Source organism: Leopardus geoffroyi, chromosome A1 (assembly GCF_018350155.1).
Source record: "Leopardus geoffroyi isolate Oge1 chromosome A1, O.geoffroyi_Oge1_pat1.0, whole genome shotgun sequence".
Lineage (NCBI taxonomy): Eukaryota > Metazoa > Chordata > Mammalia > Carnivora > Felidae > Leopardus > Leopardus geoffroyi.
Window position 1 is genome coordinate 104,663,294 of NC_059326.1, and position 27,913 is coordinate 104,691,206.

A 27,913-nucleotide genomic window follows, 5' to 3' on the forward strand; every position below is an offset into this window, starting at 1 on the left:
GTCTAGGCCAACCGTCAAACGGAGGAAAACCTTTTCTTCCTTCTAACGTTCTGTGATTTGTCTCTTGGGGCCTCCTTGGCTAGTCGGCAGAGGGAGCCATTCCCCAAGAAATCTCTGGGCGACGTCGGGCGGAGGGCCTGGATGGATTCTCCTGCGGGTCCCGGGAGTTCTCTTTGCCCCGCCTCTATAAAGCAGACTCCCTCATTGCCCCCCTCTCCCCGCGAATTCCTCGTTCCACCTTCCAACCACTTTGTGGCCGCAGCGCACGCTCTGGCACGCCTAGGTCACCTATCCCTTCTCCGTCCCCCATTCGCGCTCCTTCCCTGGCACCAGTGGGGACGAACCGTCCATCCAGCTGGCCGCTCGGGCGCTGTCCCCAGTACCTCAAGTCCTGCTACAGGGTCTAGAACACCTGCCAGGGACTTTGACTAGGGCGCGCGCGCTCAACGCAGACAGGCACCCTCTCCACCACCCCTTGGTTCATTTCTTGCGGTGACTCCCCTGCCCCCACCCTTTTTGCCAACTTCGTGACCGGTCTCTCTGCTGGGGTCACTCCCAGGGGGTGGAAGCCGCTCCGGGCAGGGGAGACCCGCGGTCGGGACTCACAGTCTGGCCGGTAGGATCCTGCTGGGTGCTCTAGGGAGTGAGAGGCGCCAAGTGACACCCCCCAGTGGTCACTGCCCCGGCGGCGGCAGCTGCAGCAGCGGCAACTGCTCGCATCCCAGCCCCGGCTCGGGTTACTCCCCTCCTCCTCCAGCATCTCGGGCCAGACGGGGAAAGCCTGGTTGAAGTTTGCGACGAGTACTTCCCCGGTGCGCAAAACTAGGGGTCTGGAAACGCGCGGAGACCGGCCTCCTTTCCCGCGTGTCCACCTTGGAGCCTGACCCCCACCCCCAGGTATCGCTCTCTTCAGGGACGCTACTTGGAGGCTAACTGCGCTGTTGGAAGAGATTTTGTTTCTCGGCCGGCGTTGGGTGAAAACCGGGCAGAAAGGGTTGTGCTGCAAATCTCAGGATCTCGGGACCTGGGTAAGAGTTGGGCAAACTCACTTCTGGCACCTCCTGGACCTTGGCCCGACGCTGGCTGGTTTGTTACGGGTTGGGGACATATTTTCCTTTAGTCTGGAGACCCGGGTGCCTTGTGAACCGGGGCGGGATGGGCTCAGTGTGGGTTGTTTACTTTGTCTCAAGGGTTCATTGTTACTGTTTACATTTGGTCCTGTTTTGGGGGGCTATATAGGAACTTCCTGGAGTGTTTTTCCTGGAGAGACACCTCCATTACGCATTTTGTTGTGCATAATTTCTGCCCTTGCATTGCCTTTCCTGTGTTTATTCTCTGTTGACGGGTGTCCTAGCTGGATGTAGGGAGGTTTTGAGCGTGGAATCAGACTGGGAAGGACAAACAGTTTCAGCAGGACCCTTTCTTCCACACCAGCTTGCCTTCTCTGGGACCTTTCCTTATTTTCCAAACTTTCCTTTCTCCAGGACTTGATAATTCGCATTGTGCAGACAGGCTTGGGATGCTCCCTCTTCCTGCGTTCTCGGAGTCCTTTAGGGGTGTGAGGATCACAGCCTGGTGACTTAGACCAGAGGGATCTCTTCCTTGTTGGTGTGCCTGGCTTCACAGGGAATGTTAGGAGGGGCGGTTCTTCAGACCGCAGAAAGATCTATCTTGTGGCAGTCCTTTAAAGAACTTGGACTTTGAGCCCTGCTTTAAGGGAAATATTTTGTCTTTATAGTTCTTCCTGGAGTTGAGAATGGTACCATGGAGTAAATGAGGTGTAGTGATTTATTTGATGTTTCTTTCGATAATATCCTCATAGGAAGACCCAAATTCTTTAGGGGGAGAGTTAAAGCTTGGGATTTTTATTAGCCAAAAAGTTCTCAGACAGTAAAATCCGTGCTAGACAGAGGAGAATGACTTTCTCGCTGGTTCTTCTTGCCTTTCTCCTTTATAGCCTGGATCTCACGTTGTGTATGGTCTTCTCAACTGAAGATACTTCATTCCTTATGGATGAAAAGCCAAGGATCCAATCTTTTTGTCCAGAAGTGTCATCTTCCTGACATGACTGCTCTGGGGGCTTGGCTTGCAGGGTACTTTTAGTTTTGCCGCTCTGAGATCAAAGAGTTAAGTAGAGGGTGAGTTTGGGGACCGGGCCACCTGAGGTCAACTCTCAGCCCTTCCACTTTCCAGTTGTGGCGTTTGGGGCAAGTTACTTAATCTCTCTTATCTTCATCTATAAACTCTGAATGGTAATGAAAATCCTTACACCAGAGGATTGTTAAAAGGATTCAATGAGTCACTGGAGTCAGCGCCCGTGGAGTGCTAAAAGCCTGGCAGATAATTAGTTATGGTGATGGCGATGACCATACAGCTAACGTTAACCATTGTATCACCATAATATAGATAAATGTAAGCTATTATTTGTACTGGGATGAGCTGTGAAGGCTGCGCTCATGTGTGCTTCACAATCACCTAGGATGAGATGTAATGCCAAATTTAACTCACACATGATCTTTGTATTGCTGTCTGCTGGGACCCTTTCAGAGGAAAGAAAGGTGCATGAGGCAGGGCTGGGATTTTAGAGGAGAGGTCATGTTTGGGGGCCAAAGGGTGCTTGGGACAGACTGGCCGGTGGGAGATCTACAGTCTTTTACACCCCACACACTGCCTTAGAAACTCCGTTAGAAACTGCGTGAATATACCTCCGTTAACCTATTTCTTGGAGGTCATTCATTCGTTCAATGAATGTTTATTTAATGTTTTTTTTAATTTTTTTTCAACGTTTATTTATTTTTGGGACAGAGAGAGACAGAGCATGAACGGGGGAGGGGCAGAGAGAGAGGGAGACACAGAATCGGAAACAGGCTCCAGGCTCCGAGCCATCAGCCCAGAGCCCGACGCGGGGCTCGAACTCACGGACCGCGAGATCGTGACCTGGCTGAAGTCGGATGCTTAACCGACTGCGCCACCCAGGCGCCCCCAATGAATGTTTATTGAGTCGCTATTACATTTCAAGTGCTGGTCTATGTTCCATATCATTTAAGTTTGTTGGCTTCGTTTTAAAAACGCGTGAGTATTGGCCTCGTGTCTCCCCTTCCCCCATGTGATGCATTTGAGGGCATCCTGTGACACTAGCTCTCCACAAATTAAATCCCAAATACTTTTTAGCTATAACGATTTCAAGATCTGTTAAAATGAAGAGAACGTATCACTGAGGAATTGAACAAAATATTCAGGATAACCTCCAGCAGGTTACTTCTCCCATCAGCTTCCTCCTATGTAAATTTGTGTTGGGAGGTGGGGAAAGAGGCGAATCTCCAGGGTCCCTTCTGTCTCTGCAGCCCCCAGATTAGCTGCTTTGCTTCATTGGTTGTTGCTTTTGAACCTCCTGTTTGTCTTAGGTCTGTAAATTATGTCACTTCCATCATTGCAGGCCAAGTGAGTAATGGGGTCGATAATTAATAGAAGAGGAAAAGTATTCAGCTCTGTGTGCACATCCTCAGTTACTCTGAGCTTTAGTTAGACTGGGCTATGAGAAATGGCCACAATTTGCCCATTTTTGACCTATATAAAATGGCAATTTCATACTGTTCAACCTAGTATAAATCCTAGCCCCCCCGGGTGCCTGGATGTCTCAGTCGGTTAGGCGTCTGACTTCAGCCCACGTCATGATCTCACGGTTCGTGATTTCGAGCCCTGTGCCAGGCTCTGTGCTGACAGCTCAGAGCCTGGAGCCTGCTTCCCATTCTGTGTCTCCCTCGCACTCCGCCCCTCCCCCACTCATGCCCTGTCTCTCTCTGTCTCAAAAATAAATAAAAACATTAAAAAAAAAATTAAAAAATAATTTAAAAAAATCCCCGCCCCGTCCACTTTGATCCACATGCAGTAAGTCTTGGGAGATAGGTGAAAAGTCCGCAGTTTTACAAGTTCCCTATGGCAAACCCAAGTGACATGCTCGTGTACAGCCGTGAGTGTACCTTCCTCGTGGTTGTCTGCTCAGTCTAGTAGCATAGTTTTAAAAACAAATCCAGGAGCACCTAGGTAGCTCAGCCGGCTGAGCGACCGACTTCAGCTCAGGTCATGAACTTGCAGCTTGAGAGTTCGAGCCCCACGTGGGCTCTGTGCTGACGGCTCAGAGCCTGGAGCCTGCCTCGGATTCTGTGTCTCCCTCTCTCTGCCCCTTCCCCGCTCATGCTCTATGTCTCTCAAAAATGCATAAACGTTAAAAAAAACATTTTAAACACCAATCCGATCATGTCATTACCTTGTTTAAAAATCTTTGGCAGCTCTCCAGGTGGTAAGCATCAGTGTCACCCAGGTGCTTATTGAAAATGCAGATTGCAGGGCTTCACTCTAGATGCAAGGGCCAGACATCTGCATTTGAGCAGATCCCTAAATGAATCTGGTGGAGGTGACCTAAGATCACAATTGGAGTAACACCGGTGGAGAGCATAACGCCTAACGTCTTTAACACGATACGTAGGAGCAAAATAGCAGGTTTTCTGCTCGCCTCTTCTGCGGGCCTCCTGCCCCACTAATCTTGACCTTGTTCTTCTTCCTTAGAAGATACATTGCCTGCTCTTACTTCTCCCCAACCTAGCCGTGTACGCTGTTTTCTCTGCCCGAAATGTCTTTGTTCCTCTTTTTTGTCCAATCCCCATGTTACTCATTCATCCTACAAGATACAGTTCAAGTTAAGACTCACCCTAATTTCCTAATTGTCTCTCAGAAACTCAGCGATATCTCTTATGATTCCCAGTCTACTGTGTGGATAGCTTTACTGTGGCATCTATGATATTGTGTCAAACGTGTTTGTTCCCTGGATGTTTGTCCAGCTGATTGGTGAGTTTACCATTCCTTATTTTAAGCCTTTATCTGCGTGGCTGGCACATAAGAGTTACATAATAAATGCCTAAGGAAGGTGGGGGAAGATGGAATGAATAAATGCTAGGTGACATTCCTTAGCACACAGAGCGTTCGGGATAGGCACTACGTTCGTACCAAGGGCTGTGGAGAAGCCAGTCAAGAACTTACAATTTGGCTAGGCATAGTATACACAGTTAGTAACCCGGAGTGGTAAATGGGCAAGATAGACTATCCTGAGACTTGTGAAACACTAGATGCCATCGCATGGATGTTGCATGTTCAACGCCGTGGCAGAGCTCTGATACAAGAGCTGAGCGTATGATACCTGTGGGATGGTTTTCGTTGCGAATGACAGTGTCGGGGCCCTGGAAGTGCCAGTGCCAGTAAAAACAAAGCACTTTTGCCCCGTGCTTGTCAATTTATACATCCCTTTGTATTTGTTTTTATATTCAATCATAAATATGGTGACCAGTTCAGTACTCTTTTTTCCTACTTTAGTACAGGATGCATTCCTAAAAATAGGTCCAAAGATCGATGGTGCAAAAGCCTACCTTGTATAAGGGATGCTGGCCCTGGGAGCCACGTGAATTACAAAATGTTTAATTATAGTTAGCCATTTACACACTGCATTCTGTGTTTACTCCTTTCTTTAATTTTTCTCGCTTTAAACATTCTATACTTTTGGTGCTCTCCTTCTCATTTGAACAACAGTTGATCTGTTTAAGTTCAACAAATGTCTTGATTCAGGCTTAAGATTGGCCATTATTTTGCGTGTCTATTAACTCCCGTTTTTGGCTCACTTGTATTAAGTTTCATGAGACAAAAATTTCTTATTACTTTAGGCTTTTAATTGTTTCATTTCTCACTCCTTTTTTGTTTTTAATATTTTTAAAATGTTTTATGATTCATTTTTGAGAGAGAGAGACAGAGCATGAGAGGGGGAAGGGCAGAGAGAGAGGGAGACACAGAATCCGAAGCAGGCTCCAGGCTGTGAGCTGTCAGCACAGAGCCCGATGCAGGGCTCGAACTCATGAACCGTGAGATCATGACCTGAGCCAAAGTCGGACGCTCAACCGACTGAGCTACCCAGGCACCCCATCTCACTCATTTTTTGTAATTATTGAAATAGGCAATAACATGCAAACGAGTGAACAAACGTTGTGGGATAATGACAAAGATGGAAATTTTAGCTCACGGGCAGCTTCACCAAAGGATGAACCACGAAAAGTGTTCATTCATAGGCTGATGCATGAAAGTTCCGGTGGCATAGGGCAGGAAGGGAGCAGTATCAGCACACAGAGTACAAACGTCCTGATTGTTTGGACTTCACACAAACAATATTAAGAATTGCCTGTGGTCTCCATTTCTCAAGGATGTGCGCCCAGTGTTCTGTGTTAAAAATTAGCTCAGTTTTAAGAATCAACTACAATTCATTGGGTTTTGTTGATTTGTCTTCCTTTTCAGTGCTATTTCCAAAATGAACTTTTTCTACCTTAGTTTAAGCTTGCATCTGTGTGTACTTCTGTGAGTGTCTTAGCTCATCTCTTCATTTATTCCTTCATTCATTCACTCATTCATTCATTCATTCTATCTGAATTTCCCAAGATTTTGTATTTATCTCTATACTCTCTTTTCCTCGCAATTTAAGATTATTTTTCACAGTGATCACTCTCTTTTAAAGACAGTTATTGCAGAAGATTAATTTATCACACTTGATGCAAAGATTTCTCATGTGATGAGGGAAAAAAGAAAGCACAAACCAGTGTTGTTTTACTCTATACAATTTTATTTGCGAAACTACGGGTTGGCATGTGGATGTCATTTGATAATGCATACTCTGCCATTAGCCAGTCTGGAAAGTGTGAATGTGACCATCTATCCTCTTATGATGGAGGTTCATTTCCAGTGACTTCCTCTCTTATTTCGTTTGTAGTGATTTATGCTATTAGATAAAGAAACTATGTAAAGCATTTTAACCACCTCAGTTTCCTACTCAGAAGGCAATAAATTGTACCCTCCCCCCCTTCTAAGACAAAGAAAACGGTATTTCAGCATGGGAACCTCGTCTTAATGGGTACATGTGCAGGATATTAACATCTGTTAAAAACATCTTATCTTTGAGAGCAAGGAGGCCCTATCCTAGAGGGTGGGTGACTGAGTGCCTTGTCACGAACATCCTGGCCGATCTGGATGAGCTACACAGATTTGCTTAGTTCTCAAACCTCGCCATAGGTGATCATCTCACTATGTACCATATAAATACCTTCTGGGAAAGAATCATGTTTGTCTTCTTTGAAAATATTTTTTTAATGGTAAACTGAAAATCAAAACACAGACTTAACTTGTTCCTCCAGGAGCAAAACAGAAGTATAAAATCTTTGTTTGGGGCCCAGGGGATTAATTTTGCCACCAAAATGAAAAATTTCAAATACCTACCTCCATTGATATGTTTAGAACACTACTTTATTTATTTATTTTTTTGGACAAGGAATTGAGGACAAGATGTGATGTTTGCATTCTTTAAGAAAGAAGTTGGTTTGAGTTTTATTTTTGCCCAATCAGATATTTATCAGGTGTATAGGGCAAGGGGATGATTATTATGTGGAATTACTGAGATACTTGCCTTAAGAAAAATAAAGGTTAAAAAAAAATACAACTGAGTGGGTAAGGCTGGGTGTTGTAAGGGCCAGTAGGCTGTTCTGAGAACTTCTCCGAGAGTTCCTTCTAGAGAGAGGGTTCGGTGTGTTGCCAAAATTTTCCTGGCACTGTGGGGCTTTGAAGACAGAGGACTCGAGTGTGCACGGCACGTTTTAGATAAGGAAACGAGCTCAGCCAACACACGGCTGCAGACGTTTGCTAGATGTTTCAAAGAACAGTGGCTCGGGGCGCCTGGGTGGCGCAGTCGGTTAAGCGTCCGATTTCAGCCAGGTCACCATCTCGCGGTCCGTGAGTTCGAGCCCCGCGTCAGGCTCTGGGCTGATGGCTCAGAGCCTGGAGGCTGTTTCCGATTCTGTGTCTCCCTCTCTCTCTGACCCTCCCCCGTTCATGCTCTGTCTCTCTCTGTCCCCAAAATAAATAATAAACGTTGAAAAAAAAAATTAAAAAAAAAAAAAAAAAAAGAACAGTGGCTCAAGCATTCCACAGGAGTGGTGAGTTAACATACAGGGGACCCCAGGACTGGATTCTGCCTGCTCCCACAGCACTATGGACATTAGAGGAGACCCTCATAGGACACTGCTCTTTCATTATCTAAACCAGATGTGGTTGGGGCACCTATTGGGATTCACATAAAAATGGAGCCCCCGTTCCATGAGAAGGCGTGAAATGAGGAAACTTAACTCATTCAACAACTACGGAGCTTACTGGGGGTGGGGGTAGGGTCAGGGGCATCATCTGGATCTGAATTCGTATTTTCATTTCAGATCCTCAGTCTAGGGATTATCTTGCCACACTGCTGTGCCGTGTCTTCTCACGTGAAGTTGTCCACCGAACCACGGATGTCACTTCCTCTTTCTTTAATTTTACAAAGCGTCACCCAACGTGTAGCTCTGAGTAGCTGACCTTTAAGGCTTGGGACTGTGGAGGAAGTTCACGTCTTACGACTTAAAGCCATTAAACCATTAATTTATTTGTTATTGTTGGGGCGCCTGGGTGGCCCAGTCGGTTGAGCGTCCGACTTCACCGAAGGTCACGATCTCACAGTCCATGGGTTCGAGCCCCACGTCGGGCTCTGTGCTGACAGCTCGGAGCCCGGAGCCTGCTTCGGATTCTGTGTCTTCCTTTCTCTCTGCCCCAACCCACTTGAATTCCTTCTCTGTCTCTCTCAAAAATAAATAAACATTAAAAAAATTTATTAGTATAGTTAATTGTTATATATTAATTATAATCCTTTCATATATTTTTATTGGTTGCTATTCTTAAATTATCAAACCATTCATTATTGTTAACTATCATATATTAATTATAATCATTTCATACATTATTATTGGTTACTATTAATTATTAAATTATTTGAAACTGGACATGGAACCGTTTTTTTTAAAAGCTGTTTGTTCCCACCATCCCTGGAATTTTCTTCCCGTCCATCTTTTGCTGAAGGCTCCAGCCTCTTTTAGATGGCTTCTGTGCTTTCTTTTAACTTTTCTGCTCCTCCCCTTGTCCTCATTGCTGACCCTACCCCCAAATTCTTATTACCTTCTGACCAGCTGTTTTCTTTTCATTTCCAGTCTTCCTCTCCACATTCCTCGGTGCCCCGATCATTCTCACCTGCCTTCTCTTGGTATTTCCCCCCCAGCACTGAGATTTGGTACCTGTAATAGACAGCATCGGCCTTTCAGTATACCCCCATCTCCTGTGCCTCCCTTGAACAGAGGGGCGTGCATACTCTGCTCGTTAGAGAGGTTAGCAAGACTTGAGATCTCTGTGCAGCCTGTTTTCAAACAGAGGCCTGAGAATCACCGGCAGACACTGGCCCCCGTTCTAATGATTTGGACCCCATTGGTGTGTTGTGGGGCCCAGGGATGTTTATTTTTGGCAAGGTATTCTGATCCAGGTGGTCCCTGGATGCGCTACAATCCTTGTTAGGGCTCTTTTGCTCCATTCAGAAGGCACAACTTTTTTCCTTTTTCTTTCTTCTTCCTTTTTTTTTTATTTAAAAAAAAAAAAAAAAAACATTTTAGTGACTTGGTCAGAGGGGGTCAGGGAGAATAGCTAGTCTGTGAGAACCCGTGCCTCTCCCTCTCCGCTTAGAGGGACAATGGCTGTAACACTACGCTGTTCATGTGACAGCCAGAGAAAGGGGCCCATTGTTCCGGGGTTGGCTGATGCTACATTCTGCTCCGGCCAGCCATCCAACTGAGCTTGGTAGCCCCAAGGAAACAGACACACTTGAATTGGAGAGACAAAGAAAGGAGGTCAAGGCCTTTCACAGTTAAACTACTTGCAGCAATGTGTCAGAGGTAGGATTTGGGAAGGAAGAAAGTAATTCTGTAGAAGCATCATTAATCTGGTTTGGGAGCATGAGATGTGGCGTTAGGGAGGCACAGGTCCGTTAGAACTCCCAGTTGATCTTTGGCCAATGAAGAACTGTTTCTGAATATGTTCCACTGACTCACCTTATTGCAGGGTTTTATTATTGATTTAAAACCTAAAAAAGACCTCTCTCTATCCATGAGAGGCGCAAGCACATTTTTCCACCTCTTTCCCCTGGGCTCATCAAAGACAGGTGTTTGATCTGAAAGTCCATTTAAATCAAGGCCTATAAACTCCAAGAATGATACTCTGTTCAGGGGTATGGTTCCTGTGTATATGATGATATATTCATAATCCTTCCAAATCTAGATTCAGATAATAAATTTCGAAGCCAAGAAGGTTTTTCTGCGATTGAGATACAGTTAAATCCGTTAGAAAGTTGATGTGTATGGACAGTTATGATGTTGGGGGCTTCCCTATCATTTAGATACCACCCCTCACCCTCAACTTCCAAACTGGATTCTAGCCCCAGAGGGAAAGGCTTGCAAACTTCCTGTAAAGATCTAATTCAGAGCTCAACAATTGGCTACATTCTTTGTGTCCGAAGATTCAAATTCAAGGTCATAGCCTCAGCATAGGTCACAGACTTTTCGCACAGGATTGTTCTTTTAGCCTCATTACTCCCTTTATGAAAAAGTATGTCATTCATTCAGCCTTTGCCTCTGAGTTTCCTTCAAAGGGAAACTTAGTCCCTAGTTCCTGTGGATATTTGTAGAAGGCTTCCTTCCTTTCTTTCTTTCTTTCTTTCTTTCTTTCTTTCTTTCTTTCTCCCCTTCCCTTCCCTTCCCTTCCCTTCCCTTCCCTCCCCTCCCCTTCCCTTCCTTCAACACAGAATACAGCCCTGAGTGAGGTAGAATGCGGAAAGTCTTTTCTGGACATAGTGGGCTGTGGAGAGCCCTTTTACAAAGAGTATTCAGACAGCTGGTATTCATTGGCCAGTAGGAATCCTTTTGTCTTTGAGATAAGAGGTTTCCTGACTGGGAAGATTAGGCTTAAGGAGGTTTGTACCCAGGAGATGGCAATATACGATTTTCTTTAGATCACTTAGAGCTTCTTGTAATTAAGTCTGCCATTGTACCTTGATGATAGACTATTACTGTAAATCCATTAAAGAAGGAGAAGCAAGTGGAATGCAGAGAGGCAAGTGGCTTTATTTTCTTCATTATATTTCCATTCTCCCCCCTCTTGCAGTTTGTTTATACTTTACTAAGTGGATATTTGGTTTTACCAGTGATGTAGGTACTTTTGAAGTGGAGAAGGGGAAGGGAAAACTATTCTTTGCAGGTGGCGAAAAGACTGTGTTGACCACGCTCCTGATTAGTTAATTAATTTTTACCTCATTGTCATTAGGCCTGTTCCTTTGGCTCCACTCCTGTGATTTGGAGAGGCTGACTCCTGGGTGCTATGAGGCATGACTGTGCTCTACTTGAAGTTCTGTGTTGATGCAGCTTTCGTTGAACAAATAGAGAAGTGATATGTTGTCTTTTATTGTGGTTTATGTGCCACATGGCACGTTCCGTACTAAATGCTTTTTTAGGCATGGGATGCTTGCTGGCCCTTCATGTTGTGTCAGAGTTAAAACCCTGGCCGAGGAGGGCTTCTGGTCTGTTTAATCTGGGTGTTGGTTGTGTGAGTGTGTTCATTTTGTGAAAATGTGTTGAGCTGTTCAGTTCTGTTTGTATACTTTCTTGGTGTGTATTTTATACTTATACAAAAAGTTCAAAAACATTTGAAGCGTAGTGTTTAATATAGAATTAAAGTTATACAGTGATAGAAAACAGCCAACTTTGGGAACCCCAACTGTCATATAATTTGGAAGCTGGTGTAGCTATGAGGGTCTGGAGCTTTCTATATCCATTAATTCGCCCCTCTTTCTGTGGTGGGTAGAGCTCTGTGTCAGAAAGCAATGGGCCAGCACCAACATAGTTGACTGACTTTTCTAGGCAGCAAATCCAGTGACTAGGAAGTCAACAGCATTAGCAGAGCCCCACTCTTTAGAAACTAAAACACAAGCAGCCCTCCAAATTGGCCAACTAGCAAATCTCAGTCCCGTTTTCCACCCTCCGCCTTCATTGTAATCTGTCAGGAAAATCAGACCAAGACTATAGACTCTGTATTTTTTTCCTTAGTTTTAGATGACATCTTTCCTCAAGTCTATTATTGGAATGCTTTCATTTTTTTCCTCACATTTTGCTAATGGGGACAAAGCCATAGGAGGTATGGGGTCTTGGGCTCCTCTCTCTTACATATTTCAGCCATCATTTCCTGAGCTGGCTATTGACTGGAGAGTGGATGAACAAGATGTCATATATCCACACAATGGAATATTACTCAATCATTAAGAGGAATGAAATATGATACATGTCGTCAAGGACATGGATGAACCTTGAAAACATAATGCTAAGGGAAAGACACCAGACACCAATGACCGCATGTCACACATATAATCCCATTTATGTGAAATGTCCAGAATTGGCAAACCCATAGAGACAGAAAGTAGAGGTTGCCAGGGGCCAGGAGAGGAAGGAGCGGGGAGTGATTGTGTCACAGGTATGGGGTTTCCTTTTGGGGCGATGAAAAAGTTCTGGAACTAGGTAATGGTGATGGTTGCACGGTGTGGTTAAAATGATAACATTTTATGTCATGTGAATTTTATCTCAATGAAATTTTTTTAACCTTTATTAAAAAAAAAACGTATCAATAGATGTTTTGTATTTAGATGAGACATATTCTGCATCAGTCAGTCAGTCTCTATTCTTGATGTGTCTGCTGTAAGCCAAGCCTTTACTGTATGTTGGGGAGAATATCAAAAATGACACGGCATGGCCTTGGCCTTCTGTCTCTTTGTGGAGATGGGAAAGGATGAGGGAGTGGGTGATATGTTCCAGGTGAATCCATATTCAGGAGAGAAAAATAGCACTGTGTACTTGATGATGAGAGAAGGCTTTTTGGAAGAGATTGGACTTTGAAAGGTGAGTGAGCTCCATATAATCCGAGAAGAGGGAGAGGATACCTCAGTTGGTAGAATGGCACATGGCCTGGGCGAGAGGCAGCTGGGCAGGGGCAGGGGCAGGGCAGCGGTGACCAGAGTGGAGTATTTTATAATGGACTGTCAGCACGTGAGGCTGGACATGTAGGTTGGAGCCAGGTTGGAAAATCTTTGAAAGCTGTTTAAAGTCACCAGGCAGTGGGTAGCAAAAGATGGCCATTGACAATAGAAGTAGAACATCGGATAAAAATGGGGAAGATGATGAGGAGACTATGGCAGTGATTTCACTGAATCGGACATAATCTGTTATTTATTCATTCAGTAAATATTTACTGAGCACCTGTTACGTTCCATGTGATTTTCTGTGGTAGCGATGGGATGACACCTAAGATAAACGAGGTCCCTGCCCTTTTAGATTTGCATTCTAGTATACACTTCAAGCACTGACTGCTAGTCCAGTGGACAAACGTGTTTGAAAAGTGAAGCCCCAAGTATGCTGTAATGTATGCTCCAAGTGTGGGTTCCTGGATTTAAATCCTAGTTTGTCCCAATGTTTACCGAACGTATGACCCCAAGCCAGTTACTCCAGACTTCAGTTTCTTTTTTTTTTTTTTAATTTAAATTTTAGTTAGTTAACATATAATGCAATATTGGTTTCAGGAATAGAATTCATTGATTCATCACTTACATACAACAGCCAGTGCACCAAACAAGTACCCTCCTTAATACCCTTCACCCATCTAGCCCATTCCCACCCATCTCCCTCCATCAACCCAGTTTGTTCTGTCATTAAGAATCTCTTGTGGTTTGTTTCCCTCTCTTGTCTTCTCCACCCCTGTGTTCCCGTATGTTCATCTCTTTTGTTTCTTAAATTCCACATATGAGTGAAATCATATGGTAACTGTCTTTTCCTGACTGACTTATTTCACTTTGCATGATACCTTCTAGCTCCATCAACATCATTGCAAATGGCATGATTTCATTCTTTTTTGATTGCTGAGTAATATTTCATTGTATATGTATACCACATCTTCTTTATCCATTCATCAGTCAGTGGACATTTGGGTTCTCTCCACAGTTTGTCTGTTGTTGGTAGTGCTTCTACAAACATTGGGTTACATGTGCCCCTTTGTTTGGATCTGTATTTCTGTATCCTTTGGGTAAATACCTAATAGTGCAATTGCTGGATTATAGGGTAGTTCTATTTTTAGTTTTTTTTTAAATTTAATGTTTATTTAATATTTATTTATTTTTGAGAGAGAGAGATCGTGTGTGTGCCAGCGGGGGAGGGGCAGAGAGAGAGGGAGACACAGAATCTGAAACAGGCTCCAGGCTCCGAGCTGTCAGCGAGGACTCCAACGTGGGGCTCAAACTCACAAGCCATGAGATCATGACCTGAGCTGAAGTAGGACTCTTAATGGACTGAGCCACCCAGGTGTCCCATGTTTTTAGTTTTTTGAGAAACTTCCATACTCTTCTCCAGAGTGGCTGCACCTGTTTGCATTCCCACCAACAGTACAAGAGGGGTCCCCTTTCTCCACACCGACACCTTTTTTTTTCTTGTGTTGTCTTTTTTAGCCACTCTGACAGGTATGAGGTGGTATCTCATCATGGTTTTGATTTGCGTTTCACTGATGATGAGTGATGTTGAGAATCTTTTCATGTGTCTGTTAGCCATCTGGATGTCTTCTTTGGAGAAGTGTATTTTCATCAGACTTCAGATTCTGTATCAGTTAAGTGTGGGTAATAATGGTGGATCTCTCATAGACCTATTATGCAGATTAAATGAGATAATAGATGAAAAGGACACTATCTGGCATATGGCAAATGCTCAGTAAGTTTTGTTTGTTTATTTGCATCTGATCAAGTTCTACTCGAGGATTTGTTACGGTCATTTCTCTTTTCAGCTCAGTGAGGCTCTTGCAGGAACCCGGTGTGGTAAGGGGTGTCTCGGGTCTAAGGTCTTTCTTGGATGTTGAACTTGTTGAGTTCATTAGCATCCAAACTCTGCTTTCATACTTCAGGAAAACAACAAAGTCGCTCTTTCTACCAAACTACAGTCCTGGTCTTGTCTTGGGCACAAGCTTCCATCTAATGCTCCTCCTACATTATGAATCAAAAAGTCTTTATAAACACCTAGGGAGGTACTGCCCTGTCAGTGTTAGGAGTCTAGGGACAAGGAATATGTTTGATGCTCCAGACCTTAGCATCTCGAGTCTCCTTTTGGAGACACAGCCGCACTTTGAATTTAATTTGTGTTACCTCATCAGTGCCCCAGGCCACCTCACATCTCTGTGCCTCTGTGTCTCTTTCTTGAAGCAGAGTGAAATAGCCAAAGACCTCACAGAGGCACATTTTTGGAGCGTGTCTGGAAGGAATCCCTGGAGCTAGTGAGAAGAGACTGGATAAACTCTGTGGGCCCTTCTATTTCTAAAATAAATGGATTCTAGAACTTAAGGTCCTTGAGCACATAGGACCTATGTTATTTACCTTTCAGCCCCCCCAGTGGCCAAGCATAGTGCTGTGGACTGAATTGTATCTCCCATAATTCATATGTGGAAGCCTTATCCTTCAATGTGACCATATTTGGAGATAAGGGCCCATGAGGAAGTGATAAAGGTTAAGTGGGGTCATAATGTGGGGCCCTAATCCAATAGAGCTGATGACTTTTTAAGAAGAGGAAGAGACAACAGAGCTCTCTCTTTCCATCCTGTACAAACACAGTGAGGAGGCCAACGGCGAGTCGGGGCGGGGTGGAGGGAGGGAGCTCTCACCAGAAACTGAATTGGCCAGCACCTTGTTCTTGGATTTCCCAGCCTGCACAACTGTGAGAAATAAATTTCTGTTAAGTCACCCAGTCTGTGATATTTTGTTATGACAGTCTGAGTAGAACAGGACATGTTTACTTTTTCTACTTTCTTCTTTAAAAAAAACAAAGTAGGAGGACCTGCAGGGCTCAGTTGGTTAAGCATTCAGCTTCAGCTCACATCATGATCTCATGGTTCATGAGTTCGAGCCCTGCATTGGGGTCTTTGCTGTCAGGGCCCTGCATTGGGGTCTTTGCTTCAGATCCTATGTGTTCTTCTTTCTCTGACCCTCCCCTCTTCATGCTCTCTCTCTCTCTAAAAATTAAGCTTAAAAAACATAAAATAAATAGACTAAGAATTTAAATCTTTATGGACTGGAATAATTTCAAGATTATTCAGAACTACAGGGATGTAAGAATCACATGAAAACGTGAACCTGACTCACAGTCCTAATCTTCACTCAAATGGATAATCTTGCCTTCGTCACCTGCCACAAACCAGCAGAGGCTGCAAGGTAGCGTCACTGCTTGATTCAAACTTCCCCAGGACATCCTATCTTTCCTCTAGTGGAGGCACGTATGAGTGGGGAAATAGCCAACAGGAAGTGCACACAGCTGTTGGGAGGGCGGAAGGTAAGGGAAGGCCTTGCGCAGTTTCTCTTTAGATTTTCAGGTTTTAAACACTTGACTCCCTAGGTGTTCTTTCTGGGGACGCAGCAGGACTGAAGTGGACAGAATGTGAGGGAGGGTAAGTAAGGCGGCCACACCCATAAGGCTGCATCTCACCTCAGCCAGAAGAGGCCAGGTGGTTCCTCACACCAAGGAGGAGAGGTCCTCCTCCAGGAAGGGCGGTGATTACATCTGAGCCCAGCCACGGATGGATTCAGGTGCAGAGGCTTCCTCAGCAGAGCTGGCCAGATGGTCTACTTTTATTTTGGTGAAGACCAGCCTGGAGCAAAGGCACTTTTCTTCCGCTGTTCAAAAGCAGAGACGAAAAAGCTTACGATGTGGAGCTCTGCCAAGCTGGGGCTCGGGGAAAAAAAAATCCTTGTGTTTCTTTCAAGGCAGTATGTAAATGATGCTTTGTAGTTTTGTTTGTGCAGCCCCTGGGGACCATTCAGAGGGCCTCCCCATAGCCTTCCGTCCGTCGCTTCTGTAGAGTTTAATGTTTATGATGGTGATCATCCCGTAAGCCATTGGGGGTCCCATTGTCACCTCCCAGCATACGTGTCTTTGGTTGAGGATGTTGAATTGTGATGCAACCAAGGGATCTTCTAAAAGTGATCCCGTAAATTTGCTTTTAGAATTTCAAACTAACATGTGCTTATGTGTAGCCCTCTCCCTAGAGGACCGACGTCTGATCTTTCTGAATCTGTCCAAAGTTCAGGTGTGGCATACAGAGAGCTCTTAATTCTCTGTCCAAGGAGGATGGCTTGTAGCCTGACCTAAGGGAAGTCCTGTCTAGCCAGAGAGTTTGGAAGAGCATTTTTCATTTCTTGGCCAGATCGTAGCTGTTTGTAAAAATGCAACCATGAAATTAGGGTCCAATGGCACGTAGATTCATTCACTGGCACATAAGGGAGACCACAGCGTTTTTGTGTGTTAGGGGCTGATGTGTCCTCTCTCTTCCCTTTGATGGTGAATGTGTCAAGCCCCACTGCTGAGCAGGGTGGCACCCAAGGCCTGACAGGCAGACTTTCAGAACAAAGTGTCAGCTACTAAAAGGACTGTGGAAGCCGTGCAAGTTTTGTCATTGACTTCTGAGAGCTAGTTCTTGACACAAAAGCAGCGTCCTGATGTCTGTCTAGCGGTTGGATCCATCACAAGTAAGACCCCAGGCAGAGCAAACCCCCGTCAGGGTATGCTGGGAACCATGGTGCCGTTTCTTCCACGGTGTAGTCCCTGAGATGTGGGGAGACGATCAGGCCTCTGCCTGGCTCTGGCCACTGGGACCGCAAAGAAGGAGCCATGTGTAGTGGCCTTCTCACCCGTTCTTTTTGGCCCAGCAGTTGTTGGCAGCTGTGCAGTTAGGGAAAGTGAAGATGCTTCTGAGAGGTCAGTGTCAGGCTTCAGAATCATCACTGAAGAACGTAGGGAAGGGGAAAAAAAAAAGAGAGAGGGAGAGGAAAGCAAGCCATAAGAGACTCTTAACAATAGAGAGTAGACTGAGGGTTGATGGAGGTGTGTGGGGGTCGGGCTAAATGGGCGATGGTCATTGAGGAGGGCACTCGTTGGGGTAAGCACTGGGTGTTGTATGTAAGTGTTGAATCAATGAATTCTACTCCTGAAACCAATATTACGCTGTAGGTTAACTAACTAGAAATTATTTATTTAAAAAAATTACTTTTAATGTTTATTTATTTTTGAGAAAGAGAGAGAGAGAGAGACAGAGCATGAGCATGGGAGGGGCAGAGAGAGAGGGAGACACAGAATCCGAAGCAGGTTCCAGGCTCCCAGCTGTCAGCACAGAGCCTGACACAGGGCCCAAACTCACGAACTGTGAGATCATGACCTGAGCTGAAGTCAGAGGCTTAACTGACTGAGCCACCCAGGCGCCCCTAACTAATTAGAATTTAAATAAAAATTCGGAAGAAAAAAAATAAAATGTGACTTCTCAGAATAAAAAAAAAAAAAAGTCATCGCTGAAGGCTCAGTGGTGAACCCATGGTTAGAGACAAGAAGTCCAGATGAAGCAAAATGCCTTAAGGAGAGATTGACTTTTGGGAAATTTCACTCCATTGATTCAGTTCAAGTTTAGGCTTTAGGCTTTAGGCTCAGTCGTGGGAGGCAGTAGGATCACCCAATGTCAAAATTCCAGCACGACTCATGAGTGTAACTGTTCACTTTTAGAACTGTATCAATTCGAGGTAATTTCTGGTGTTTTCTAATCCTAAGTGACAATGAAAAGCATTAACTGTGATGCCGATGTTAAGGTCAGTGTCGCTAATCCATTAAATTTTTAATTCTTTTGGCATGCCCTTCAGTGAAAGAAATAAATGTTTCTTGAGTGAAGGAGCCTGCTTTCTGCCCCTAGAACTCTATTAGGGAGCCCTGAATGGTGGAAAGAGTATCGTGTCTAGTGACTAAAAAGGTCTTGTCTTGAGATCTAGCTCCCTTGGTTTGATCTTCGGCAGCTAAAAAAACTCTTTTGGGAGGATGTCCTTATTTATAAGATGAGGAGGTTAGAAAGGCCTGTTCCAACTGCATGAGCTTGGCTAGGAAGCCTCTGGGGCCACAGAGTGGGCAGGTCAGAGAAGGGTAGGTGAGTGATGCAGGTAGACTGGGTCCAAGAACCCAGGAGAGGGTTCTTGGCTTCATGCAGGATGGAAATCAAATGCGAGCCAGAGAAAATGGAGACGGAGTTGATGAATAGTGTGAGCGACAGAACAACAGATGGAATGTCTGAGAGACTCAGAAAGGAAAGGAGAACGAGTCTCGTCATTGCTTGGGGTTAGGGGTTTATACTAGAAAAGACTCTAGGATACTCCAGGAGTTCGCAGTAGGGCCCAGTCGGAGGTGAGTGTCAGGTGAACAACAGGAGCGTTTCCATAAGTTACCAAGAGTCGGGAATTGATGCCAGCATCCGGCAAGGTTTGTTTGAAGCTCGTGCCCTGGGACATGTTTGGGACCTGGCTTTTAGGTGTTATCGGGTGTTTGGGGCCTAGGACAGAACACAGAGAATGATTAACTGGCTCGCTTCCCCCTTGAAATGGGAGCATGGCTTCTTTGGTTTATTCGAAGGCAAAATGCGGGTCATGAGTGAATGCGGCCTCGCAGAAAACCAGTGGAGATGGAGCCTTTCTAAAATGGAGTCCCCAGGGGCGCCTGGGTGGCTCAGTCGGTTGGGCGTCCGACTTCGGCTCAGGTCATGATCTCGCGGTCCGTGAGTTCGAGCCCCGCGTCGGGCTCTGTGCTGACAGCTCAGAGCCTGGAGCCTGCTTCAGATTCTGTGTCTCCCTCTCTCTCTGGCCCTCCCCTGTTCATGCTCTTTCTCTCTCTGCCCAGAAATAAATGAACATTAAAAAAAAAAAATTTTTTTTTTAAATGGAGTCCCTCTAGTTTCCCTCCTGCCCACGGCCCCCAGAGCAGAGGCACAGCTCTGCCTGAGCGGCCGTCTGGCACGACCGGGAGCTAGACAGCAAATGGGGGAAGCACAACTGCGTGACAAAAAGAGCTTTACCCTTTCTGCTCCCTTCTATGGTCTCGGAAGCTGAGTGTGAGTTTTGGGACAGCTGTTTTCCTGGGGGCTCTTTTTCTGTGCTGGCTCATGCTTAGGACACAGCCTCCGGCCGACATGTGGGACTCTTTCCTCCTGAGGCATAACTTTTGTTAAGTGTCCAAATTTAGCTAACTTCAGACCAAGTCCAAAGCTTCTCCTCTCCAAGATGGATACGTTGTCTTCCGTGCCATTATGACCGATCTTTGGGAAAACACGTAAAAACGAGTTGTTCTCTATCTCTTTTTAAAACTTACACACCAACGTAAAACAAGAAGGAAAGGAAGTTCGCTTTGAAACATTTTGTGAAGTCTGATGTCTGCTCCTGTTCCCCCAAAGACCCTGAAGAGTGTCACGTGATGGCACAGAGCCTTGGTTTGGGAGGGTGGCGTGTAAACCCCCGGTTCTGCGCCCCCCCCATCCCCCCCCGGGGAATAGAGGACCAGGACTCTCTAATCCGTGCCACATGCGGTGACCTGAACGGACCCTGCAGGACAACAGAGGTCTTGCTGTCTCCTCGCAGAGCAGCTGCTCAGAAGCCGTGGTAGCCCTGTGGCCTGCTTTGTGGGGAGGTGCAGCGTGTGACTTGAGCTCTTAATCTCTCCTCTCCCTATAGGTATTATAAATAACAACTGGTCCGCAGGAGTACCTGCCAGGAGGGATTGCGATCTGCGCTCTGTACTCGAGAAGGCCTTGTTTTGTGTAATCTTAACTTCACTGGCAAGTAGAGGGGGCGGGAGAATAAAACCCCAAAGCAAAGGGATTTTGGTATGACCTGGAAAATCCAAGGTGAGGAATTGAGACCTGAAATCGAGGAAGGTCAGTCCTTCCCAAACCTCAAACGCCTTAGAACTTCTCTGCGAAAGGAAGGAACACACCCAAGTCCAGATCTCGAAGTGCCTTCGCTCCAAGTTAAACAGTCGAGTCAGAGTTCAGGCCAACCAGCAGCAGAGAGCGGGAATCCTGACCTGGCCTGGCGGCTTCGAAATGTTTGATGCCCTTTGCTTTCCATTTGCTTAACACTGAGAGACAGTCGGGTGGCTCTGTGAGGAATTGTCATCTGTTTTATAGCTCTCTAGGAGAGGAGAGAGGTGACATTCTGGCCTGGGAGGAGGCTGTGATGATCTGGGGCTGACAAAGGATCACACTGTTGTTATTGCACTTGCTGACATTTGCCTCCGGTTCTAGAGACCAGATTACAGGTCCATGGTGAGCCCTGGAAAAATGTGTGAATGTTTGTTTTAATTATGCTGATGGGCCATAAAAAGAAGCAAACAGGAGTCCCCTACCTCTTGGGCAGACATCTGTTACTCCTCAGAAGTTGGCTTACTCTAGATATTTCTTTCTTTTTTTATTGTGGCAGAGTAACATTTAACTATTTTTAAGTGTGGGGTTTAAGTGTGGGGGTTCTGCCGCATTAGGTACATTCACACCGTTGGGCAGCCATCACCCCGACCTCGGTCTCCAGAACTTTTTCAGGTTCCCAAACTGAAACTCTGTGTCCATTAAACAGCAACTCTCCATTCTCCTTTGCCACCTGCCCCTGGCAACCACCCTTCTATTTTCTGACTCTATGAATCTGACCACTTTAGATACCTCATAGAAGTAGAATCATACAGTATTTGTCGTCTTGACTGACTGACCTAGTTCACTTAGCTTAATGTCTTCAAGGTCGATCCATGTGGCAGCACGTGTCAGAATTTCCTTCCTTTTTAAAAGGCTCGATAATATTGCATTCTGTGTGTATATCCCATGTTGTTTATCCATGTAGCCATTAATAGACATTCGTGTCATTTCTGTAGCCATTAATAGACATTTGTGTCCTTCCCACTTTGGGGGTAGTAGGAATAATGCTGCTGTGAACCTTAGTGTGCAAATCTGTTCAAGTCCTTGCTTCAGTTCTTTCTGAATATATACCCAGAAATAGAATTGCTGCATCATGTGAGAATTCCAGGTTTTAACTTTTTGGGAAACCACCATACTGGTTTCCACGGAAGCAGCAACATTTTACACTTCCCCAGCAAAGCACAGGATTCTGAATTCTCCACATCCTCACCAACAGTTGCCATTTTGGGGGTTTTGTTTGTTTTGGGTTTTGATAACAGCCGTATTAATGGGAGCATCGGGCTATCTCATTGTGGTTTTGATTTGCGTGTCCCTAACGATTAGTGAGGTGGAACATCTTTTCCTGGGCGTACTGGCCATTACTACGTCTTCTTTAAAGAATTATCTGTTCGTGTCCTTTACCCATCTTTTGATTAGGCTGTTTATTTTATTGCTGTTGAGTGTAGGTTTCTTTTTAATTTTCTGGATTTTTCTCAGATTTATGATTTGCAGATATTTTCCCCCAATCCGTGGGGGTTGCCTCTCCACTCTGTTGATGGTGTCCTTTGATGCACAATGATGCACAGTGGTTTTTATTTTTATGAAGCCTGATGTGTCTGTTTTTTTCTTTTGTTGCTTATGCTTTTGGTATCATATCCAAGAGATCATTGCCAATTTACTTTTAAATATTTCAACATATAGCTCCTTTCTCTTTAATATCACAAAACCCATTCCTTGTATAATTTCAGAATTGGTTGACTTCACTTTTGCCATGCTCTGCCCATCTCTCTTCTCCTCTCAAGGGATCACAAAGGCTCATTTGTGGCTAAAGAAAAAAAAAAAAAGAATGAGGGAAAGGCTTAGTTTGAAGAGGGCCTCAGTCATGTATATTACACAGGCTGAGAAGAGAAAGGCCAGATTTAAGAAGTCTAGGGAATATGAGAGGGTCCTTTGGTGATCATGACTGACAGGAAGTGTGTGACACCAAACTTGACTGCCATTTGTCTAGAAGGCTGGAATCTATTTCCTGAAGCTCTTTTTTCCCTCCTCAGGCTGGGAAGATTATTGAAAAGTGGGCAGACCCTAGGGGCGAACCTCTAGGGAGTTGACTTCCAATCTCTATTCCAAGGATCGAAAGAGTTGTTCCATATACATTTCCCGAAGTGTATGGATAATGCTTTTTATAAGAGTTCATTCCTTTTTAGAAAACACCATATGTTACTTTTATTTTTATTAAATGCTGGTAAGACTCTTCTAAGAGCTCAGAAAATCCTTTCCCTGCTAGCTAGTTTTCCATACTTCGCTCGTTATTTTTTCTGGATTGTATTCTGTGCAGAAATCACCATTAACAGTAGCCACACCCCCAAAATGCCATGGATATCGCTTGGTATAAAAGAACAATTGATGAACACCTCGTAAGTTTATACATTCTCATCCTCGAGGAGCAAATTACAGACAGAGAATGCCTCCAGGTCTTTCTTCTTTTCTCTTGATTGTTCCAGAAGAATGTAGTCACAAGGTATATACGTTTTAGTATTTTCTCATGATGTATGTTGCAACCATGTGTCCCAACTTCTGTAGCATTGGGCTATTGTTTACTTGAGACAACCAGTGTTAGGTGATATTTGTGTTTCCCTCCCTGGCGTGTGTTCAGGTATGAGATTGCTGTAACTTTCCTGGCCATAACGTAGGTCCTAGGTCCAGTCTGAAGAGTGGTTTTCTGTGCCAATAATTGTCAGTATGTTGCTGTTGCCTACACCGTAACTTGAGCTGTGTGTGTGGGGATTTTTGCACCTTGAGAAAGTTGGTGGCAAACTTCATAAAAGCAGGACTTGTCAAATGAATTGCACTTTGATTAGCATATCCACACTTGTCTCTGTGCTTGAGGGTCTCAGTGATTCGCTTTGCTGGGGACAAGGAATGGTGGCAGGAAGTTTCTCTAATATGCATGTTACAGAATGAGGGTTACATTCCTAAAATCAAATTTGGTGGTGAGTTCATAGGGTCCGGGATCCTGAGAAAGCAGCTTCTCGGGGTTGCATGTTAGCCGTACTTTTTAATGCCATAATTACCGCAGAAGCTGGAAAATGGCGTACCCCTGCAGCGTCGGAATTCCTCATTTCGATGTCTGCAAGCAGGCATCCCAAGAAAACCCCAGCTCGGACCCTGGTCTCCCCCCCCGCCTAGTTCCTCTGCCATCCCTGCGTGTCACCTGCCGCGGGGAAGTGTGGGGGAGCCCGGAGGAGGGGGACAAGCAGAAGTCAGAGCAAGCCAACTGGGCCTTGCGACCATCTTAACTGGCATCGGGGGGAAAGTGGCTTCAGCTGGCACGGGCGCTTGTGTGCCCCGAGCTTTGCTTGTTTGCCATGGAAATCCTGGTTGGAACAGAGACCGATGCCATTCAGGCAGCGAGCGGGAAGCTGCTTGTATGGGGAGGCTTTTTTGGCACTGTGTCCAACATGCACTCCAGTCAATCACGGTAAAGTGCCTAATAACAGATGTGGTAATTGAGCCTGAAGAACTCTGTCTCTATTTTCTCGTTTTTATTGCAGGGAACAACAAAGTGCCTCATTAAACCTCCAATCGTGCTGATTTTTGAATTGGGCGCACCGATATTGTCCAAAATGTCATCTCTGCAAGGGCTTTCTTCCTAGGCCCTTATCGGCCCAGCGTGCTGCCAGGGAAAGGTTGGATCAGTGTGGGGGAGGACAGTTCCGCTCTGTCTCTAGCGCCCTCTGGACTCCAGTAGCAAAGCATATGAAGATTCCAGGGGTACAATCAGATTCCTTTAAGTACCTTCCATATGAACAGTTTTAGCTTCTACATGCTTGTGTGAATATAAAATGCTCCCTGATTCTCTTAGGCTCAAATTATACTGCGTAGAGCAAGAAAGTCACTTCGGTTTTCAATCTTAGAGAGGTTTCAGAGAACCTGAAACCATGGTAAATTACCATATTTTAATAGGATAAATGATCTTGGAAAAAAATTTAATTACATCTGAAAAGGTCTGTCTTTGATTGTGGCAGTTTCTAAAGCAAATGTCTTCATTAAGGTTGTTTCTTTCTTCTTTTTTAATGATGAACGTGAGTCTGGCTCATCATTACAGAAAGTGAATCTAAGAATTTAATGACTTGGGACAGGTAGAAAAAGTAGATGTCCTTAACAGTAAGAGAACGCAGCTCGGAACTTCCTCTTCAGCTCCGCTAAAGAGTTCAGAGCTGCTTCTGTGCAATTGTGTTGCTCTTGGGAAGGAGCCAAGGGCGCCTCCCATATCTGACATGGCTCTGTTGGATAGTGTAGATTTGGAAGCTGCATTTTTATCACGGAGATAATTTTTTTGTTTCTAGTCCATGGTGGCTTTAGGCGTAGAGATTTGTGTAGACATTTTGTTTTAAATGTTTGAAAAGGCTCTGGATCCCGTTTTATAAAATTCTTGATTCATTTCCTTGTCTCGTGATGCATGGTTTTGAGTTTTCCAAGATATTTCCATGAGGATTTCTAGATGGCTGTATTCTTAAACTTAGCTTTTAATCTGACCCACATGAAGCAGGTGACTCATAGAGCATAATCAAGATGTAATCTCAATTCTTATATTAGTGAAGCATAAACTTGACCTACTTGTCTGATTAGCCCTGAACAAGTAATTTGAATGTATTTAACATTGGTATATACACGTTTGTGTAAAGGCCTTAGCAACCTTAATGTTACTCCATATTTGTTGACTCCTCTGACACCCAGTGTTTATAATTCACTTTTAACCACCTTTATCCATTTAGGCAACATTTTCCATCATTCATGTCAAACAAGTTTCTTGCCAAATATGAAAGCAGGCATGCTTAGGCTCAGATTTTTACCACGTAGAAATTTAAGAAACAAATGGGGCTCCTGGGTGGCTCAGTCAGTTAAGCATCTGATTCTGGCTCAGATCATGATCTTGCAATTCGTGAGTTCGAGCCCCAGGTTGGGCTTTGTGCTGACAGCTCAGAGCCTGGAGCCTGCTTTGGATTCGGTGTCTCCCTCTCTCTCTGCCCCTCCCGCGCTCATGCTCTGTTTCTCTTGCTTTCTCTCTCTCAAAAATAAATAACTATTAAAAAAAGTTAAAAAACAAAAAACAAAGATATAGTGGGAAAGACCCATGGTTCAAGCAGAGACCCTGTAGTCAGCAAAGCTTTTCTTTAAATAAGATTCGGATTAGTTTTCTTATATTTTTTCTAAGAACAGCAAGATATTCTGGGATAATACAGCTTGTGTTTAATTCTAGTTCTTTTTTTAAAAAAATTTTAATGTTTACTTATTTTTGGGAGAGAGAGACAGAGCGTGAGCGGGGGTGGGGCAGAGAGAGAGGGAGACACAGAGTCCGAAGCAGGCTCCAGGCTCGGAGCTGTCAGCACAGAGCCTGACGTGGGGCTTGAACTCATGAACCGTGAGATCCTGAGTTGAGCTGAAGTTGGACACTTAATTGATTGAGCCACCCAGGCGTCTCAGTTCTAATTCTATTGTTGGAGAAATATTTCTATAAATTAGTGATGAAGTGGAAACTTGGCCAAGCAAGAGTGGCCCTGGGTGAAAGTATCATCTCCTGGTGGAATAGATCACATCAGGAATGCTTTCTCAAAGTTACTTGGGCTCCCAAATGATGCATTTGTTTTCCCCAATATGGATCCCCTCCTCAGTTATTAATCTCTCACCTCAAGCCTTTGGACTCATGTCAACTACTTATGATTCACAGGGTGTGATCCGCTGATTGCCCTTTGACCTCTCAGATCACTGCCCGGTATGATGTGAATGTCTTGTGCCCCATAGCCTCGAGTTTTGTTCTAGCTCAGTAGTAACAACCATTTCTGGAGCCTCTGTTATAGTCTTCCAGATGTGGAGAGAAGCGATAATCAGGGAGAAGGGCAGCGGAAGACAAGAGCAAGACGTGGGCTCTGCTTTCAAGGGGTTTGTAGTTGAGAAGGCATGACTGAAGTCCCAAGATGAACTGCAGTCTCAGGTAACATACACATTATCAGACAAAGGATGTGCTGAGTTGGTTGCATCAGAGGTTTCTATGCAGTTTTTAGTGAAAAGACTAAAGAATATTTTTACTGAGGTCCTAACACATCATTAACTAGATATTTAATGAGAGAATAAATTATTGCAGAGAGAGAAGTAAGTTGACAGGAAGCTTATGTAATGGTGTGAATTTCAGGCACTTAGTGAGGCTTAGATGTTGACCCAAGGGAATTATAGACCTGAATCACAGACCCTTGAAAATTAGTGGGGCAGGAAAAATATAATCTGTGCAGGAAACCATTTCCACCCTCCACAGATTCTCCAATTCAGACGGTCTTCATGGATAGTTTAAATCCATTCGATTTTATTTTTCCATTTTAGATGAAATGATTAGAATGTTTAAAACCTTGAACAAATGACAGTGATACAGTTTATACGAACTGATTCTTCATAAGAAGGAAATGGATGCATTCAGTGTGATGGGGTCAACTTAAACTTGAATGCTTTCTGCTACCTGTAGTTTCTATTATTGATGACAAAGTGAAGATATTGCCATTAGAGATTTGGAAATTAAAAAAAAAAAGAGTCAAGGAAGAGGATTTATAATAAAAGCAAAAGGGAAATGACCTTTTTATTTTTTTTAACGTTTATTTATTTTTGAGAGGCAGAGAGAAACAGAACATGAGCTGGGGAGGGGCAGAGAGAGAGGGAGACACAGAATCTGAAGCAGGCTCCAGGCTCTGAGCCGTCAGCACAGACAGCCCAATGCGGGGCTTGAACCCATGAAATGTGAGATCATGACCTCAGCCAAAGTCGAATGTTTAACCGGCTGTGCCACCCAGGCGCCCTTAGAGAAATGACCTTTTTTTTAAGCAAGAATGGAAGAAGGGAAGACATTAAACAAAATGTCATAAATTGGGCCTGTGGCCCTCCAGAGTTCAGAGCTCATGGCTTCAGTTCAGATACATTTAGTCTCTTCAGTTCAAATGCCCTTAAAGAGTTAGCAGAATCTGCTTAAGAGTGAAGGTGTGATTCACTGTGAAATCTGTAATTTTTTAATGTTAATGTTATAAATAATTAATATTATTTTAATATTAATATGTACTATTTAATATTAATGTTTACTATTTAATGTTAATGTAATTTATTTTTTCTTAACATTATCCTTGTACATTTATGCCCA

At 44.4% G+C, this 27,913-nt stretch overlaps 1 protein-coding gene across 2 annotated transcripts in view; it reads left to right on the forward strand.

Annotated features, from left to right (window-relative positions):
• The first annotated feature begins 234 nt into the window (after nucleotides 1-234).
• Nucleotides 235-27,913, forward strand: part of MEGF10 (multiple EGF like domains 10) — a 178,315-nt gene continuing 150,636 nt past the window's right edge. The window contains exon 1 of one of the 2 annotated variants that reach the window (XM_045487499.1): nucleotides 235-1,028. The gene's annotated coding sequence lies outside the window, so the exon portion shown is untranslated. The remainder of the gene's footprint in view (nucleotides 1,029-27,913) is intronic. The other variant, XM_045487508.1, reaches the window with a different exon arrangement.